The sequence below is a fragment of the Astyanax mexicanus genome, chromosome 22 (assembly GCF_023375975.1).
Source record: "Astyanax mexicanus isolate ESR-SI-001 chromosome 22, AstMex3_surface, whole genome shotgun sequence".
NCBI lineage: Eukaryota > Metazoa > Chordata > Actinopteri > Characiformes > Acestrorhamphidae > Astyanax > Astyanax mexicanus.
The window spans coordinates 32,722,933-32,736,777 of record NC_064429.1 but is presented as its reverse complement, the minus strand read 5'-3'; the positions used below and the strand labels follow the sequence as shown (position 1 = coordinate 32,736,777).

At 38.0% G+C, this 13,845-nt stretch overlaps 1 protein-coding gene across 1 annotated transcript in view; it reads right to left on the bottom strand.

The window, feature by feature from the left end:
- rtn4r (reticulon 4 receptor) overlaps positions 1-13,845 on the bottom strand; it is a 135,304-nt gene that overhangs the window by 89,116 nt on the left and 32,343 nt on the right. The gene's annotated exons all lie outside the window — the stretch shown is intronic.

The window sequence follows — 13,845 nt, the reverse complement described above, 5'->3', positions numbered from 1 at the left end:
CTCCATCTCTACGTCTATTTCTATCTCTGTATCTCTCCATCTCTCTCTCTTTCTCTCTTTCCATCTCTCTCTCTGTATCTCTCCGTTTTTTTATCTCTTTCTTTCTCTCTATCTCTACTTTTCTCCCTTTCTCTTTCTTCATCTCGGTCTCTGTATGTCTACATCTCTTTGTATCTCTCCATCTATACACTTTCTCCATCTCTCTATTTTTGCATCTCTACATCTCTCCATTTCTCTCTTTCTCTCTCTTCACCTCACCATATGTCTCTTCTTCTCTCTCTTAATTTAATTCAACTCAATTCAATTCAATTCAATTCAAATAAGCTTTAATTTGCATGACCATAGTTAATTACAGTCTTGCCAAAGCATTAATTAATTAAATGAAGAAAAAAAACAATTAAAAAACAGTTCAAATACACAGAAGCAATTGAAGGTTAATTATACCTTAATTACCATTGTAATTAACTGTTTGAGTATTTGTGTAGATTATATTGAAGCTATATGATTTATAATTATCTCTGTATTTAGTACAGAACAGTGGTTTTAGTGTGTTAATTACCGAACTATCTCTCTCTCTCTCTCTCTTTCTCTGTCTCCATCTCTCTCTGTATCTTTCCATCTCTACACTTCTCTCTCTCTCTCTGTATCTCTCTCCTTGTAGGTCTCCCTCATTTTCTGTCTCTCTCTCTCTCTCTCTCTCTCTCTCTCTCGTTTTTATTCATTTCCTCTTTATCTGATCTCCTGGCTGATGGCTGTAGCGATTGCTATGCTAACTCTTATCAGTCTCTTAATGAAACACTTGACAGAGAAAAGAGCAAAGAACATCTGATATTAGTGCAGATACTTAAAAACATGGTGCTGCCGACAGAAAACTCCTCTTAAACTCGAATAAATAAAGCCGTCCTCAGTTTCTACTCTTTTAAAATAACGTGCAAACAATAGGCATCCCTTCATTACTTAAGTGCAATGTGATATCAGTGAGCAGTGCTCTGAGTGCTAAGTCACTACTGCACAGAGGTGGAAAAAGTACCTTTACTTCGCTAAAATTCTACTCAAGTAAAAGTAAAAGTACCCATTTAAAAATGTACTCGAGTCCGGCGTGGCACATTTTGCATCGCATGAGGACGTTATTGCCTCGTTATTCCACGCATGAGCATCTGTGCACCGATCTGCGCATCCAATGTATTGAAGTAAATTACTTGTGTCAAAATGTACTTGAGTAAAGTAAAATTACCTATTTTAAAAACTACTTTTTTTACAATTACAAATTACTCATAAAATCTACTCAATTACAGTAATGTGAGTGAATGTAATTAATTACTTTCCACCTCTGCTACTGCACCTATTTTAGTGCAGTATTTTAGTGCAGGACAATGCTCGTCCACATACTGCTGTAAGACCAAGAGCTTTGAAGCTTTGAAGACAATAAAGATACTATGCCATGACCAGCCTCATTACCAGAGATATCACTGATTAAAAATGTGTGGGATGATGCTATTGGACGCTCGATCAACACTCTATCCACCCCTATACCACACAATCTGCATGGAATTGATGGATTACCATATGACTCCATTAGGAACCTCTACAACTCTTTACATGCTGAGATATCTGCTATGCATTACCCACTACTTCTGTATGTTTAGCTCAAAAAATAAGACCAAGACTTTTTTTATGTCAATCAAAATGTTTAAGAATTTATAGCTCCTGGTAACTTTTATGTTTCTTTTGAATAGAATTACAATCCAACACTTCCTTCTGGTTGCAATACAATATGTCTGTCTATATGTTTGTATTTGTTCTGTCTTCTGTTTTTCTTCTGGCCAGTCTCCCTGTGTTTGTAAAATGTCTGTCTCTCTTTGTGTATAACTGTCTATCTGTCTGTCTGTCTCTGTAAGAGGCGTGAGCAGACAGTGAGAGTTGGTTTATTTGTGCCGGTATATCAGTGTATCTCTCCATCTCCATATTTCTCTTTCTCTCTCTCTCTTTCTCTTTCTCCATCTCCACATTTCTCTTTTTTTTCTTTCTCCATCTCTCTCTGTATCTCCATCTCTCCACATTTCTCTCTTTTCCTCTTTTTTTTCTCCATCTCGCTCTCTTTCTCTCTTTTCATCTCTCTATCTCTATATCTCTACATTTCTCCCTCTCCATCTCACTCTCTCTGTATTTCTCTTTCTCCATCTCCACATTTCCCTCTCTCTTTTTTCTTTCTCCATCTCTCTTTCTGTATCTCTCCATCTCTCTCTCTTTCATCTCTCTCTATCTGTATCTCCATATCTCCACATTTCTCTCTCTCTCTCTCTCTCTCTCTCTCTCTCTCATCTCTCTCTATTTCTGTATTTCCCTATCTCTACATTTCTCTCTCACTTTCTCCATCTCCACCTTTCTCTCTCTTTTTTCTTGCTCCATCTCTCTCTCTGTATCTCTCCATCTCTCTCTTTTATCTCTCTCTATCTCTGTATCTCCAAATCTCCACATTTCTCTCTCTCTGTCTTTCTCCATCTCCACATTTCTCTCTCTTTCTCTTTTTCCTTCTCCATCTCTCTCTGTATCTCTCCATCTCTCTCTCTTTCATCTCTCTCTATCTCTGTATCTCCACATCTCCACATTTCTCTCTCTCTCTTTTTCCATCTCCACATTTCTCTCTCTTCCTCTTTTTCTTCTCCATCTCTCTCTCTTTCTCTCTTTTCATCCCTATATCTCTGTATCTCTATATCTCTACATTTCTCCCTCTCCATCTCACTCTCTCTCTGTATTTCTCTTTCTCCATATCCACATTTCTCTCTTTTTTTCTTGCTCCATCTCTCTCTGTATCTCTCCATCTCTCTCTCTCTCTTTCATCTCTCTCTATCTCTGTATCTCCATATCTCCACATGTCTTTCTCTCTCTTTTTCTCCATCTCCACATTTCTCTTTCTTTCTTTCCTTCTCTCATCTCTCTCTATCTCTGTATCTCCACATCTCCACATTTCTCTCTCTTTCCTTCTCTCAACTCTCTCTATTTCTGTATCTCTACATTTCTCTCTCTCTTTCTCCATCTCCACATTTCTCTCTTTTTCCTTCTCTCATCTTTTTCTATCTCTGTATCTCTCCATCTCTACATTTCTCTTTCTCTTTCTCCCTCTGTATCTATCCATCTCTACATTTATGTCTCTCTCTCCATCTCTCTCTGTATCTCTTCATCTTTCTCCCTCTGTATCTATCCATCTCTACATTTCTCTCTCTCTTTCTCCATCTGGTTTCAATGTTGAGTGTATCATGACTACTCTAGATCTTGACTCGTAATTGTGTTTCCCGAGTCGTAAACATCTCTGAGTAGCTGCAGTGCTTTGTGTAATTAGAGGCCACTCCTATCTGCGAGGCTTTCAGCTGCAGTGCTGATAATAAAGAAAAGCTGGGAAGGGTGGGCTTAACATGCATCTTTAAAGACCATCCGTCACTGAAATGCAAGGGCAGCAGAAGCGACGACACACACACACACACACGCGCAAACATCAGAGGAGAAAATCCCCGCATATCGGAGCAGAACATGCCCTTGTTTCTTGTGAAGCGCTCTTAACTACTAAACTCACCAAACTGAGGGTTTAATCACCAGTTAATTATTCTGCTCTTGACCTGCGAGAGGCGCCGCATGCCTCCCAGCCGCTATCTGTGTAAAGCGCATTAGTTCAAGCCTTCTGTGATTGCCTCAATTAGTCATAAAGAGAGGAGACTGATCTCCGGCCTGCTGCTGCTGCTGCTTGAAAGGACGAGCAGTGGATGGTCAGATAATGCGTTTGGACTGAAGAAAGAAAATCGTAGAGTCTGTGGTTGGAGTCCATTGGTGTAAAGCCAGTAGAACATCAATGATTTCCTATTTAGTTCCAATTGAATTGAATTGAATTAAAACCTGTTGCAAATTATCGTAGGTTTATTAGCAAAATGCACAAAACTTCAAATGTCTCCAACAACAAACCAATCAAATGAGACCTTTAAATTTGTCAAAATACCTCAAAATACTACTAAACTACTAAGTCATAGGTCTCTATCTTAAACCCCGCCACCAGTCCACATTCATTCCTTCTGCCTGCGTCGTTTAAATAGCAATAGCGCTTCTGAATATATCTTCGTCGATGGCTATGGTGGTCCGAAAAATGTGGTGTTTCTCTCTCTCTCTCTCTCTTTCTGTATCTATCTTTATCTCCTCATTTCTCTCTTTCATCTCTCTCTCTCTCGGTGTATCTCTCCATCTCTACATTTTTCTCTCTCTCTTTTTATCTCTGTGTCTGTTAATCTCTACATTTCTCTCTCAACTCTCTCCCTCTCTTAGTATCTCTACATTTCTCTCTTCATCGCTCTTACTCTGTATATTTCTTTACTATTCTCTCATTTCTCTCTCTGTTTCTTTTCAACTTTACATTTCTCTCTCTCTTTCTCTGTATCTCTCCATTTCTCTCTCGCTTTCTTTTTCTCTATCTCTCTCTCCCTGTATCTCTCTATTTTCGTCTCTCTCTCTCTATTTCTCTCTCTCCATCTCTACTTTTCTCTCTTTCTCTCTCGTTCTCTCTCTCCATCTCAATTCAATTCAAAAGAAGCTTTATTGGCATGACCATAGTTGTATATATTACAGTATTGCCAAAGCATTAATTAATTAAATGATTAATTGAAGAAAAAAAAAAGAATAACAATTGATCAGTTACAACACATACATAAACAATTCACATATACATAAATAAATAATTTGCTACATTTAAATTAAACATAAATTTTCATTGTAATTGATTGTTTGGATATTTTTAATATATATTTTTTAATTATATGATTTATTTGATTATCTCTGTATGATGCTACTCGCCAATGCTGCATCATCAGCAGCAGTTCAAAAAGAGGCGGAGTCTGACTTCACATGTATCGGAGGAGGCATGTGTTAGTCTTCACCCTCCTGGTGTTGAGGGGCATCACTAGTGATAGGGGGAGTCCTAATGAATGGGTTGGTTAATTGACCTTATAAAGTGGAGAGAAAATAAGATAAAAAAAAGTGTGAAAGGAAATTAGAAAATGTATCAAATGCATCAAATGTATCTAAAAATGGTTCTAGAAATGTGAATGTTTGTACTCAAGGCCATCAAAACCTTACCGACATTAATTATTTATTTGTATTGTTGTCGTTAAGGTTTTCTCTTCTATATTTAGTCTATTTCTCTATTTTTTATTTTCTTTTTATTTCTGACCTCATTTTTTTTATGTCTTTACAAGGTCGGAATATCTTACACCAAATGGACATTATTTAACTCTCCAGTATTAATAGCATCAACTTCTCAGGGCTCTGAGGGATCTTGGATAGACCATCTTACAGAGGAAGCATGTATTGATACACACCTTAAGGCACTTTTGCAGAAAGAATGGGACAAGGTAACACCTGATACACTTAAATACATAAATAAACAATTTGCTACATTTAAATTAGACATGAATTATCCTTGTAATTCATTGTTTGGATATTTTTTATATATTTTTTTTCAATAATATGATTTATTTGATTATCTCTGTATTAGTATCTCTGTAACTCTCCATCTCTACTTTTCTCTCTTTCGTCTCTCTCTCTCTGTCTCTATCTCTACTTTTCTCTCTTTCATCTCTCTCTGTTTCTCTCTCAATCTCCATCTCTTCAACAATTTCTGGAGCCCTAATTAAATGTGAGAAATCAGAGAATTCTGACTTTAATAATCAGATGACTGCAAAAATAATTACATAATTATATGTAGCATGTTAGCACATTCCAAATTACACACACACACACATATATATATATATATATATATATATATATATATATATATATATATATATATATATATATATATATATATATATTGAATAGTTTATTTTTTTTCTGATAAAACAGTAATATTAATATATTTTGGCATTTTAGTTTTAGTGGTTGTCTAAATATTTTTTGATGGATATATAAACACAACACACAATAAATAAAACACTCAACACACACTGACATCACACTCAATCCCGATCACATGACACAGCACGTTACACTTCCTGGAAGCAGATCACCTGAGTATTAGCCACATGGTTTAGCCCTATAAAAGGGGCTCATTTGCTTTTTAGTCTTTGCTGAGTATTGATGGTTTATCCTCGTACAGTACTTTATTTAAAAATATATATTTTAATATTTTGATCTGCGCATGTTGCATCTGAGACCTGCTCTATTATGACAATCTGTCAAAAAAAAAAAAAAACATTCCCCTTTTTGAACAATACATTTGTGTTTGTTTTTGTACTTAATGTTTATTTTATTAGTTCTAATGCTACATAATGTTTTACTGAAATAAACTCTTCTGCTGCTGCTGAGTGAATGGAATTAAACATTCGCTTTTGTGTGTAAATGTTATGCCCCGCTCTGTAAATCTTTTATTTATTTGCTCTTTTATCACTAAACGCATCAGGAAAGGAGGGAAATGAATATAATAGGCCAAATGTTTACCTGGAGGAACGCCAGATTTGCTCCAAGAGCAAACAGAGCAGAGGTTTTAACAGAAGGTGGAACTCGGCAGGTTTTTATATTTTCCAACAAAAACCGATGCTATGATGCAATAACGAGCCTGAACTGTGAGGGAATACATCAGATTTAGTGACTTTTAATAAGAGTTAATGGTGTAAATGTTGTTAATGAAGCACTAATTCAGTGGATAATTACAAATATAGAAGAAAATACCATTTAATTTAAATTTATTCCTCATTATAGGATGACTATGCACTCATAACAAGTCCGCTGCTTTTGCCAAATGGTCATATATACTCTCCACGCAGCCGAGCCAGCATGGGTTCCAAGGGGATCTGGACTCGGTACAGATTTGCGATGGAGAAAAGCCAAAAATTTGTCTGGGTTCATTCGACGCTTGTAGACTGGGTTAGAAAATGTGTATACTGGATGATTCACCAAGCAGAAAAAGCCTCTCTGGTATCTGAAACATTCTTTAAAATATTCTATATTCTTTCTCCTTCAACAGTCGTAAATGTTTGGGTAGTGCACCTCCTGGTGAGAGATCGTTGACTGATAGATAAGCTTCTACAATGCATTTAGAATGTGTGAAATACTGAGTTTTTACATCCTTAAACTTTATTTTCTCACAGAAAACTTCTTTAAAATAAGAGTTCTTTAAAATAAAAACTAAAATCTTCTTTAAAATAGTTTTAAAAATCTACTTAAGGCCTCATTTCTACTTAAGGCCACCAAATCTGTGTACATTTAATTTAATTTTTTATGACCTGAATTTTAAGGGTTTTACTTCTTTATACATCGATTAACTAAAAAAAGAATGAAAAATTATTAAACAAAAAATAAGTAGAGATAATTGACTGCTAGACATAACTCTATGATGCATTCAGCCATTATAAAAAAGACTGAGTGGTCTAAGTGATCAGGACTATGATTGGGAGATCACTGGTTCGAATCCCGGTCATGCAGCTTGCTTGCCATCAGCTGCCAGAGCCCTGAGAGAGCACAATTGTCCTTGATCTCTTTCTGAGTGATCTACTGAGTACAATAGATGGCGCTCTTTCCCCTCATCACTCCTAGGGTGATGTGGATCAGCACAAGGCTGCGTCTGTGAGCTGACGTATCAGAACCGAGTCGCTGCGCTTTCCTCCGAGCGTTAGCGCTGTGATGCTATTCAGCAATGCTACAGCAGCAGTACAAAAAGAGGCGGAGTCTGACTTCACATGTGTCGGAGGAGGTGTGTGCTAGTCTTCACCCTCTTTGGTGTTGGGAGTCCTAATGAATGGGTTGGTTAATTGACTTTATAAATTGGAGAGAAAATTAGATACAAATGAAAAAAAGTGTGAAAGAAAATCAGAAAATTTATCAAATCCATTAAATATATCTAAAAATGGATGTAGAAATGTGAATGTTCGTACTCAAGGACTTGCTCGTTTCTACTCAAGGCCATCAAAACCTTACTGACATTTATTAAATTATTTATCTGTATTGTTGTCGTTAAAGGGTTCTCTTTTATATACTACACACCTTACTAATGTTAGTATATTTCTCTATTTTTTATTTTCTTTTTTTTTCTGACCTCATTTTTTTTATGTCTTTACAAGGTCAAATGGACATGCTATAACTCTCCAGTATTACTAGCATGGATTTTTCAGGGCTCTGAGGGATCTGGGATGGACCATTATCAGGGGAAGCATGTATTGTTGCACACACATGTTTGCAGGAAGAATGAGACAAGATAACACCTGATACACTTTAATCGCTTGGGATCCAAGTGTTTGAAGTGAGAAGGAATGGCAACATTAAAAAGTAGGAAATGCTTTACTATCCCAACTGTTTTTTTTAGAAAGTGCTGCATGTCTTAAATGCAGGAATTAATGCACTTTAGTTTTCGGACTATGAGGCGCACTGGATTATAAGGCACATTTTAAGCAAAAATAGTAATGAACAAGGGTGTTGGACAGTAACCCAGGGTGCTATTAGCTAGCTATCAGCGCTAGCCGCGTTTAGCAGTGCTTACTGCTAGTAAATGGCGCCCGACAGTGCTAAACTGAAGAACTCTGAGTGTTTCGGTAATCCATGGCGCTATCAGTTAGCTATCAGTGCTAGCCCCGGTTAGCAGCAGCGCTAGCCACAGTTAGCAGCCCTAGACAAAACCGCTATCAGCTAGCGGTTCATCACACGTAGCTTAGAAAATCTAGATTCATGATTCCCCAAGCAGAAAAAGACTCTCTGGTATCTGAAACATTCATTTAAATATTCTATATTATTTCTTCTTCCACAGTCGTGGATGTTTGGGTAGTGCACCTCCTGGTGAAAGATTAGTGACTGATAGGTATGCTTCTACAATGCACTCAGAACTTGTCGCAAAGTCTGGAAATTGTATTTACTCACAGAAAGAGACTCTCGGCTATCTTAAATCTTCTTTAAAATATAGGTTAACAGCTGTAAATGTTCCAACTCAATGCTGTGCAAAAGCGCTATACTGAAGAAATATGAGTGTTCCGGTAACCCAGGGCACTATCAGCTAGTGGTTCATCCAGCATAGCTTGTTTTAATGCGGTGAACAAGTCCGCTATGGTCCAATCTACTTGCCTCTGAGTGGCAAGTATAAAAGGGAGCACTTAGCATGGTTAGCGGGTAATGCTAATATCGCTTCAGCCTCAGTTCACACTGGATTATATGGCACACTGACAATTTTTGGGAAAATTAAAGGATTTTAAGTGTGTCTTATAGTCTGAAAAATATGGTATATTAATAAATTAAACTAAATGAAGCTCACCAGCCTAAATAATGCGCGTTCATATTGTCTGAAATCAAATATATGTAATACTACATTTATTTCTGCATGTTTTAATCATGTCTTGGTAAGACTGGTAGCAATGACATTTTTTAAAGACTTTTAATTGAATGTAAATGTAATTGATTGCATGATTTATGCACTATGCAATCAAAAATGTACGACAATAATTGCTAGTTCTGATTCTGTAGCAAAACAAGTGCAATATATATTAATGGCTTAGAATAAAACAAAGAAATGTTTTATGCAAATTTAAAAAGGGTAAAATAGTCAACTATAGGGGTAGAAATCACAGGGCATCTGATGATACAATATTATCATGATACGTTGCCCACGGTAACTGTGTTACTAAAAAAAGGATACAATACTCCTTAATAAGTAAATACCAGGAATTATGAATTTTAGCACCATCATATGTATTAATAAAGCTTAAGTCTAACTGAGGAAAAGTCTAAGGAACTTATTTGATGCCACGTATCGTTAACATATCGCAAACAAAAATCATTCAATTTATCGCAATATCGATACTTTGTCCCAGCCCTAGGCAACCATGACTAACCCCACCACCACTGGCCACCAAATGTTCACAGAATCATCTGAGGATATGAAAGCGAGGAAGCGTTGGAGCCTTCGCATAAAATAAGCTCCTGGAAAACAAACGAAGGTACGCTCAGCGTTCCAGCGCGAATGCACCAGCGCGAATGTGCCGCATGTTTATGTATGAAGATGTGATGGGGTTCTGCGGGCGGATACAATGTCCTGCTTCTTCACAGCCGGAGCAGATATAAAGACAAGAAAGCGAGAGGGGAGACGGGGATGCCGGGAACGCGAGAGCAGTGATGAGTAAGAGCGGCCCTGAGACGCAGAGCTGTGGGTGTTCCTGTTTGCATATACTGTATATAATTACTTTCTCTTTCCTCTTTCTCTCTCGCCCTCTCTCTCTCTCTCTCTCTCTCGCCTCCCTTCTCTCTTTAACCATCTCTCTTTCACACTCTTTATCTCTCTCGCTCTCTCTATCACCCTCTCTCGACTTCTTTTTCCTCTCTTGTTCTTTCTCTTTTCCTTTGTTTTTTTAACCATCTCTCTTTTTCATCCTCTCTCGCCTTCTTTTTTTACTTGTTCTTTTTCTCTCTCTTTTGCTTGGCCATTTTCTCTCGCCTCCCTCGCTCTTTAACAATCTCTTTTTCGTTCTCTTGCTTTCTTTCTCTCTCTCTCTCTCTTTGTTATTTACCATCTCTCTCTTTTTTACCCTCTCATAACTTCTTTTTTCTTTTTTCTCTTTCTCTTCGCTTTTTACCATCTCCCTCTTTTTTATCTTCTCTCACCTTCTTTTTTTCTTTTGCCTCCCTCTCTCTCTAACCATCTCTCTCTCATTCTCTCACCTTCTTTCTCTCTCTCTCTCTCTCTATCTCTCTCTCTGTTTTTAACCTTCTTTTTCACTTTCTCTCACCTTTCACCATCTTTCTTTCATTCTCTTGCCCTTTTTCTTTCTCTCTCTCTCTTTCTCTCTGTTTTTAACCATCTCTTTCTCTCCTTCACATCCACTCTCGCCTTCTTTTTTTTCTCTTGTTCTTTCTATCTTTCTTTGTTTCTCTCATTCTCTCACCATTTTTCTCTCTTTTTGTTTTTAACCAACTCTCTCTTTGTCTCACCCTCTCTTGCCTTCTTTTTTTTTCTTTTGTTCTTTCTCTCTCACTCTCTCTTGCTTGCCCTTATTCTCTTTCTCTCTCTCGCTCTCTCTCTACAACATCCCTCTGTCTGTCTCACTCTCCCTCTCTTTTTTCAACCACCTCTCTCGCCTTCTATCACTTTTTTTCTTACCTTCCTTCTGCCTCTTTCACATTCTGTCTCAATATCTTTCTCTCTCCCCCCTTACTCACTTTCTCAGTCTCTCTCACCCTCTCTCTTTTTCTTTTTTACTTTCTCTCTTCCCCCTCTCTCTCTCTCTCTCTCACCTCACTGTACATTTTTTTCCATCCATGCTCCTTCTACTGCTTCTATTCCCTCGTTCGCTGCAAGACTTCCTTCCTCTTCATCTCCCACCTTCATTCACACTTTCGCTCGAACCCTCGCGGTGAGCACACACACTCAAAAATAAAAGTGCTACAAATGGTACTCAGGGTGATGCCATACAGCAGACACTTTTACTGCCATAAAAGACCATAAAAGACCATGTTTAATAGAGATAACTGTGTGAGGAACTATCATTATTTATCTGGTTTAAACAGAACAGCAAACAGAACAGTTCTTCTTCAATGGACTGCATTACCCAGAATCCCACTCCCTCTCACACTACACAGTCACATGGCCCTCTTCAGCCAACCATGAACAGCTGATTAGTGACTCATATATACATTCAAACTAAGATCTTTGAGTTGAACCAACTTAACTATATATAATAACTGAGTTTAGTCAGTGTCCATTAACAGCTTCTTTTTCATTGGCTTCTGTCACAATCTATTTGCATACTGGGTGTGTCCAACAGTTTCTGACAGACACTCACCATCAGTGTGTAGTGATTCCCCCCCTGGGCTTCCTTAGAAATAAATCAACTTCCTCTTTTGTTGTAATAACTTGATGGTTTTTTTTTATTTATGATACCCATTACTTATTTTTTTAAAGGTAACTAGCTTTCTCAAATTTTAATTATACTTTAAAGCTTGCAAACATCGTCTTGACATAATAAAAAGAAAATTAACACTAATTTTCAAAAATATAATGACTTGAAACAACAAAACGAGACACCAGTTGACGAATCACCCTTATCTGTTTCACAGAACAGACAGAAACTGTTTACGATATTCTGCAAAAGCCTGGATCACGTCTTCACACGCACTATATGTGTGTGTGTGTGTGTGTGTTTTTAGCTGGAGTGTGTGTGTATCAATGTGTGAACGCATGTGTTTGTGTATGAGTGAGACAGACCAGGTGCTCATTTGGCTCCAGTTTCAGAGAGCTGCTTGTTCACGAGGTGGCTCTTCGCAGAAATAAATAAATAAATAAATAAATAAATAAATAAATAAATAAATAAATAAATAAATGTGGTGGGAAGCAGCTCAGCTGTTAGGCCTGGAAATCCAATCCGGCGAAGCAGCTCTCGGAGCGAATCAGAGCGCTGGGGCCGCGGTACGGCGCGACCTGTCATTCCAATGCGCCGTATCCACTCACAGATTTGTTTCTGGTGCAAATCTCCGTTGTTTGGGACGACACCAGGGGTCGATGATCGCGGCGGCTCTCTGTTGATTGGCTGCTGTGGCCCAGGCTTTCAACAAATTTTTACAAGTCACTGATAACCACCAAGGCCACGTTTTAGCGCTAGTTTGAGTGTAACGTGGGAAATATGGGTGCCAGAACCAACAGCGCCAATTCTATCCAATGGGGAATGATGCTACTTGGCTCAAAATCCAACATAGGCCTATATAGAGGATAGATATATTGAAGTAGACTTATCTGTTTAGCACTGATGCTTCCAAGCATCCTTGATTAATGACTATAAGTGCATCTCAAAAAATATAGAATATCATTGAAAAGTTACATTATTTCATTAATTCAGTTCTCCTATTTAGCTCTGAAAAAATAATAAGTTTCTTTGATTTTACCAAATTGAAAACCTTTGAAATATAATCAAGAGGAAGATGGATGATCACCAACCATCAAACCAAACTGAACTGCTTTTGAATTTTTGCACCAGGAGTAAAGCAGCATAAAGTTATCCAAAATCAGTGTGTGAGACTGGGGGAGGAGAACATGATGCTAAGATGTGTAAAACTGTGTAAAACCGGGGCGATACAACAAGTGGCTTGGGCTGACTGCCATATTATACTCAACCACTTGGATGTTGGCTCAAGTGGTTTAAGGAAATTACCATAGTATACTCAGCAACAGGGGTTTTGGCACATGCGCCTTAGGGCAACTCACATGCTATACTTGGCAACAGGGTTGATAGAACAAGCGGCTTGGGCGGATTCCCATATTATATTCAGCAACTGGAGTGTTGGCACAAGTAGCTTGGGCCCATTGCCATATTATACTTGGCAACAGGGGTGATAGAACAAGCGGCTTGGGGTGACTGCCATATTATACTTGGCAACACGGGGGATAGAACAAGAGGCTTGGTTTAATTTCCATATTATACTTGGCAACATGGGTGTTGGCTTAAGTGGCTTGAGGCAATTACCATATTATACTCAACAACTGGGGTGTTGGCACAAGTGGATTGGGGGAATTACCATATTATACTTGGCAACAGGGGTGTTGGCTTAAGTGGCTTGGGGCAATTACCATATTATAATCAACAACAGGGGTGTTGGCACAAGTGGATTGGGGGAATTACCATATTATACTTGGCAACAGGGGTGTTGGCTTAAGTGGCTTGGGGCAATTTCCATAGTATACTCAGCAACAGGGGTTTTGGCACATGTGCCTTTGGGCAACTCCCATACTATACTTGGCAACAGGGTTGATAGAACAAGTGGCTTGAGTCGATTCTTATATCATATTCAGGAACCAGAGTGTTGACACAAGCAGCTTGGGCCAATTGCCATATAATACTT